We start from the raw sequence: 6,769 nt of genomic DNA on the forward strand, positions 1-6,769 counted from the left end.
TTGTAAATCATATATCTGATCAGGGATTTGTATTTAAAACATATAAAGAATGCTTACAATTCAATAATGAGGAAGAAAAATAACCCAATTGAAAAACAGGCAAAGTGGGCCACAGTGGTATGCACCTGTAGTCCCAGCTACTCAGGCGGCTGAGGTGGGAGAATTGCTTGAGCCCAGGAGGCAGAGGCTGCAGTAAGTCAAGATCATGCCACTGCACTCCAGCCTGGGCAACAGAGCAAGACCCTGCCTCAAAAAAAAAAAAAAAAAGGCAAAGGACTTAAATAAACATTTCTCCAAAGAAATACAAACAGCTAATAAACACATGAAAAGATGCTCAACATCATTAGCCATCAGGGAAATGCAAATATTAATCATAATGGGATACCACTTTATGCTTACGAGGCTGACTATTATAAAAAAGACAGATACCAGCAAGTGTTGGTGAGGATGTGGAAAAATCAAAAGCCACATAAACTACAAAACTACAAAACTCACATAAACTACAAAACCCATATAAACTCACATAAACCCACAAAACCCACACAAACTATTGGAAAATAATTTAACAGTTCCTCAAAACATAAGAATTACTATTACCATAGAACCCAGCATTTAATCCCTAGGTATATACCCAAGAGAAATGAAAACATATGTCCACACAAAAACTTGTAAGCAAATGTTCATAGCAACATTATCCATAATAGCCAAAAAGTGAGAACCCATACGTCCACCAATTAATGAATAAACAAATTGTGTTATATTCATACAATTTAATATTATTCAGTTATAAAAAGCAATGAAATACTAAAACATGTTACAACATAGATGAATCTTGAAAACATTATGTTAAGTGAAAGAACAGTCACAAAATACCATATATTGTATGATTCCCTTTATGTGGAATGGCAGAATAGGCAAATCCATGGAGATGGAATGTAAATTCAGCTGCTTAGGGCTGAGGGGCTTTGGAGGGAGGAAAAGGGCATGACTGTAATGAATATAAGGTTTCTTTTTGAGGTGGGGAACATGTTCTAAAACTGATTGTAGCAATGGGTGCACAACTCTGTAAACGTACTAAAAACCACTGAACTGTACACTTTAAATGGGTATATATATTTATGAATTATATATCAATAAAGCTGTTATTTTAAAAAGCAAAAAGATAGGAGTCAGGGTCTTGATCTCCTTAATCCAGGAGGTCCCTTGGCTCTTACGCATATGAGGGTATGGGCCGGCATGGCCTACTTTCTTTCCCCAGAAGGATAAGCAGCAACTTGCCTATTATTTTCACTCCTAAAGATACCATCCAGGTAGGGGGGCCAACTTGTCCTACTTTTCCTAGGACTTCTAATTTTAGCATTGAAAATCTTGCTCCCAGAAACCCTCTTCATTCTGGGGCAAACTGGAACAGTTGGTCACCCTATACCCAGAGGTTTCTTCACAGATTTTCTCCAAGGCAACTTCACATCACTAGCTCTAGACACAGAAGTGGCAGGCAACTTTAGAGTGGTAATTTCTCTTGCTAACAACCAAAAAGGGGAGAATGTGTTTAAAGTTTGACCTGATTGGATACTCTTCATATTGTGAATGGGTAGAAGGAGTTCAAAAAGGAAGGAACAGCTCATATTGTCAGATGTTCCTCAGAACTCTGATAAGAACCAAAAAGTCTATTGGTTGTGGACATATAGTAGTCGCTGGCCTTTGGCAAGATGGGGAGGTGTTCAGGCAGAAGTCAACTTATGGAGGGTTAAGGAGTAAATGGAAGTAAGCAATCAGATAGAATTGTCCACTTTTTTAAACAGGTTGACTCTGTGGGCAAGAAAGAGAAAAGGTGGAAGTTGGAAGGCTTAAGGGAAGATGGTCTTTGGATTTGTTCTGTTTTCATTTTTTAAGATGGGGAGAGTGAATCTGGTTTATGTGTTGAGGGAGAGGAGATTGACCCTGGAGAGGAATGGAATCCACAGCACAAGTAGGGGGATTACCAGGATTACCCTTGGACAAAAAAGTTTTTGCTTTGTTTTTTGGTTGCTTTTTGCCACAGAAGAGAAGTATGAAAACATGGGAGTGTCATGCAGGTGAGCTTGGACCAGGGAAGCAAGCAGCAGAGGAAAGGCCAGCCTAAGGGCCTGTTTTCTCTCCCTGAAGTGGGAGGAGGGTCCTCCCCTGAGCAAGATCAAAGAGCTGAGCCTGGTTGAGGTTTAATAGCATTGTTATGGGAAATGGAAGAAGATGCCGGTAATAGAGAGAAAATGGATAAAGGTGGTAGCGGAGAAAAATGTCTGGGTTGCCTTGGGGGCCTTAGTAAGAATGAAGACCATTATAGATGTAGAGGGGAGGAGGTAGATAGTTGGATTCATTTGGGGTTGAGGTTTTGCAGGTGTAGATGGAAGGAAAAGTGTTAATGCCATTCTCTAGCTTAAAGACCTTTGAAGACTTCACAAAAACTGCAAAATAGAATAAAAACTTGCCCTGACATTTAATCCCTCCATAATTGGGTTTGTGTCTACTTTATTATGCTATCTCCATCTCCCTTCTCTCTTTGATGCACCAACCTATTCAAACCACTTTCTTACAATCATCCTGGTCTCAATTTTCCCAACTGTTGGATTTCCAACTTGTGAGTTTTTATCTCCTTCTGATTAGAATACCCTTCTAATCATTAAATGCCAATGCAAATTCCATCTGCCCCAAAAGCGTCCCACCTTCCCCAGCAAGAATTAATCTCTCATCCCGTACTGAGCTAGCATTGCCCATCATGTCTCCTCAATCCTCTCCCACTCCTTGAAGAAGCTGCCCTACCCACCAGCAGCCCAGAAGAGCAAGCTCCTTGGTCATAAATTATTGGAGTAGCAGAGCCAATTGGAGATTTCTCTGCCAGGATTTGAGATTGAGCTCGCAGGCTACATTAGCCATCAGAGACATAGGACCCTCTAGATCTGGACAGAGAGCTGGTGCCTTCCAAAGCACCTGTGTGCTGAGGGTAATGGGGGAGTAGAAACCAACAGCCTTCTAGAGTAAAATGGCACAGACCTGCAGGGAGATGCAGAAATAAGGTACTGGGTGGGGGTGGGGCAGAGGAAATGAGAGTGAGAGACAGTTTTCTCACTCTGGGGTTTCTATGAACATCTTGCATCTGAGTTCCTGGAGATATTCCAGCATCCTTAACATGAATCCAGTTTTAGTTATAAGTTAGCCCGACGTAGTTGCTGTTCCTTGCAATCAATTGTCACTGCCCCTAAACCAGAAGGCTCTGTTCCCCTAGTATCTTCCATGTGCCTCTACTAGAGCATTATCTCCTCTCATCAGAGTTATGCAGATGTGTGTCTGCTTCCACCTGGGGAACAGCGCCCCTGTTCATTCAGTATCCCTGGAGCCTAGTACTTGTTGGATGCTCAAAACAATAGTTGTTGAATTTGAATTCTCCAAGTTCACAAAATGGTTTGATGATGTATCATTTGTTAGGCAAACCTTATAAACTCTGTTTCCCTCCATATTTTACTATATTTGCATTATTTTACATCTTTCAAAAAATCAAATTTGCTTTCATGCTACTCACAAACTTTGCACATTTACATGGTTTGGCTTTCTCATTATTTTTGGCGGTCACCAGGAATAATTCATAGTTAACCAGTGGTCCACACATCCCTCTAGTTGGTGAGAATGTCTTATATGCAACTCATCTTCCAGGATTCAACTGACTTTAACCTTGAAATAGATACTTCCATGAAGGCCGTTGGGGCAGCTTAATTTCAATGATGTCATTTAAAACACATTACAAAGTGAGCAGGCAAGCTAAGCACAACTGCTTCCTTTAAAAACCTATTCAGAATCATCGATCTTCAGAGCTGGGGCCAGTGGTTCTCAGGCTTTTGAGTTTCTACGAACTAGCATTAATATAAGAAAAAAAGGGAAGGGTTGCTGAATTTATCCTCTTCCAGAAAATAGCATTAAAACAAATATGTTTCTATTAACATAGTATAATTTCATAAAATAAAGGGCATGTTAACACCAATATTATCAAGGGCATTATCCCCTAATTTAAGCATCAAATGCAGTCAAGTGTGGCTTAACAACAGACATAAGTTGTGAATCTTCAGACAGTTTCATCATTGTGCGAATATCATAGAGTGTCCTTACACAAACCTAGATGGGAAACCCTACTACATATCTAGGCCATATGGTATAATAGCCTATTGTTCTAGGCTACAAATCTGTACAGCATGTTACTGTACTGAATACTGCAGGCAACCATTACACAATGGTATCTGTGTATCAAAACATCTCTAAACACAGAAATGGCATGGTAAAAATACAGTATTATAATCCTATGGGGCCACCACCCTATAGGCAGTCTGTCATTAACAAAAACATCCTTAGGTGGTGCACGACTGCAGGTTAGATTTTTTTTAAAAACTCATGACATTTTGATTTCTAAATAATGTTTAAAATATTTAAATATTTCTAAATAACATGCTTAACATGGTTCTTGGCACATGGTCAATTCCCTGTATTATTATTAGCAGTGTTTAATCGATGTTAGTAATTTTTCACACAAGGGAGAATATTTTTACCTTCCCAAAAGGTTTGCTGAGCTCCTTCACGGATTTGAAGTGTGTCCCTAAGGGGACAAGTTTTCCTGGGGAATGCAATGACTCTGACTCTGTAAAACAAACTGAGAAGATGCGAGATTCTCACAGGTATTCTGAGGAGTACAGAAGTGAGAGGAGAGAAAAGAAAGGAGTCTGCAAGATGAAGAAACTGAGGACTCATTCCCATGAAGACCACAAACTTTCCTTGTTGAGGAGCAAGGTGGGTGAAGAATATTTTGCAACTCGGGATGGATCAACATACAGTTTGAAGGTTTGCATCTCAGGAATGTGAGTAACTTCTCTTTCATGCCACCCTACCTCCAGCTTCTGTAACATTTATAATGTGCAATGGTGCATGAATGTTATGAATAGGTTTATGGTGGAAATCATAGAAGGGTCTACATTTCTCATTTGAGTTGAAACAGTGTAGACCCCAGAGGGCCGCCCAGAAGCAGAGGCCAGGAACGAGAGGTGACCAGAGAACAGAAGTTGCCAAGATCTCCAAAAAATCTCAGCCATGGATTGAGCATGGCTCCTCAGCAGACACCTATCTTATGTCTTCATAGTAATGGAAGCCATTCTGGTTTCATACCTGGGCATGAATAGGTAAGGCCTGATAGGCCTGGTTCCAAAGTTCTGTACTTGCCCCAGCTGGGTCAGGTCTGTTTTTATGGTAGAATCACCCATAGTTAAGAGAACCCTGGCTTGGAGGTTTCTCTTTCTTTTTCTTTTTTTCGGTTTTTTGTTTTTTTATTTGTTTTTTGAGACAAGGTCTTGCTCTGTTGCCCAGGCTGGAGTGCAATGGCGTGATCTTGGCTCACTGCAACCCCTGCCTGCCGGGTTCAAGTAATTCTCCTGCCTCAGTCTCCCGAGTAGCTGGGACTACAGGCGCACACCACCACACCCGGTTATTTTTGTATTTTTAGTAGAGGCGGGTTTCACCATGTTGGCCAGGCTGGTCTCGATCTCTTGACCTCGTGATCCGCCCGCCTTGGCCTCCCAAAGTGCTGGGATTACAGGCTTGAGCCACCGCGCCCCGCTGGCTGAAGGTTTTCAAGGGCTAGCGAGGAGCCCTGCTCTGGCTCCTTAGGTACAGCCAGAATCGGCCCTTAACGTATGGATATCTGACTCCTGCAGGACTGGATCTCCACATGCTTGGAGGGATAAGCATCTATGATGTAACCACTAAGTAGTCAGAGGGCATGAGGAGTAACGCTGTTGCTGGGCAACCTGCTTTAGCTCCGTGGCTTTGGTTAAGGTACTACTCTATGCAAAATTCCTCGACGTCTTCCCTAATCCGCCTCCCCAGTTCTCCCTTCCTGAACACCAGGGAACCCACCGGCCTCCTTATAACTGAAGCAGTTTCTGTGTTACGGTAGCGAGTAGTGACCAAGAGCTTAGGGTTTAGTGTTAGATAAACCAGGGTCCACTCTGCGACCCCACGCAACCTCCCCAGGCTGTCTGCACCAGTGTTGGCATCTGTCAAGTGGGTGGGGGACAACAGTAATTAACTGCCTCATAGACGGACTACCGGTTTAACCAGAGACTGACGGCGAGTCGCATATTAATCTTCCAATCACTTGGCAAACTCATTTCACTCTGCATCTCTCCTCCCGACTGTCCTTTCAACTTCCTCCTCCCTGAAATTTCGAAGATCCACCTCGGTGGGAAAGTCATTCCGTGTGGCGCGCCCTTTCCCTGCGTCCCTCCTTCCCAGGGCCCACCCTCCGCGGACGCAGAGCGTCTGCCTGCCGGGGGGACGGCCGGTCCGCGATGGCGGCCTCTGAGGTAGTTGGTCCCCTCTCTCCGTGGGCTTGGGAAGGGTCCGAAAGGCCCGCTCGGATCTTCTGCGGTGCTGCTCGGAGGGAAAGCGCCGCCGCCAGCCGAGCTGTCACGGGCGCGAGTGGAAGAAATACACCGCAGGATGAGCGACGCCGCTGCGGAGGTAACCGCGGGGACTGCGGCCAGGGACGGGGGATGGGTGCAGCAGAGGATAACGGGATGGCCGGCAACCGGAACGCGTCAGGCCGGCTTCGCCGGACCTCCTTACCAGCCCGCGTCCCCAGCCGTCCTCCCAGATCCCGACCGCAGCTTCAGAAGCGACGGCCACGTGGGTGGCGGCGCGCGCCGCGGGGGCTGGAATGTTGGCGTTGGGGGAGCGCGGCTGGAAGGGCCGCAGA

Source organism: Colobus angolensis, unplaced genomic scaffold (assembly GCF_000951035.1).
Source record: "Colobus angolensis palliatus isolate OR3802 unplaced genomic scaffold, Cang.pa_1.0 Scaffold75, whole genome shotgun sequence".
NCBI lineage: Eukaryota > Metazoa > Chordata > Mammalia > Primates > Cercopithecidae > Colobus > Colobus angolensis.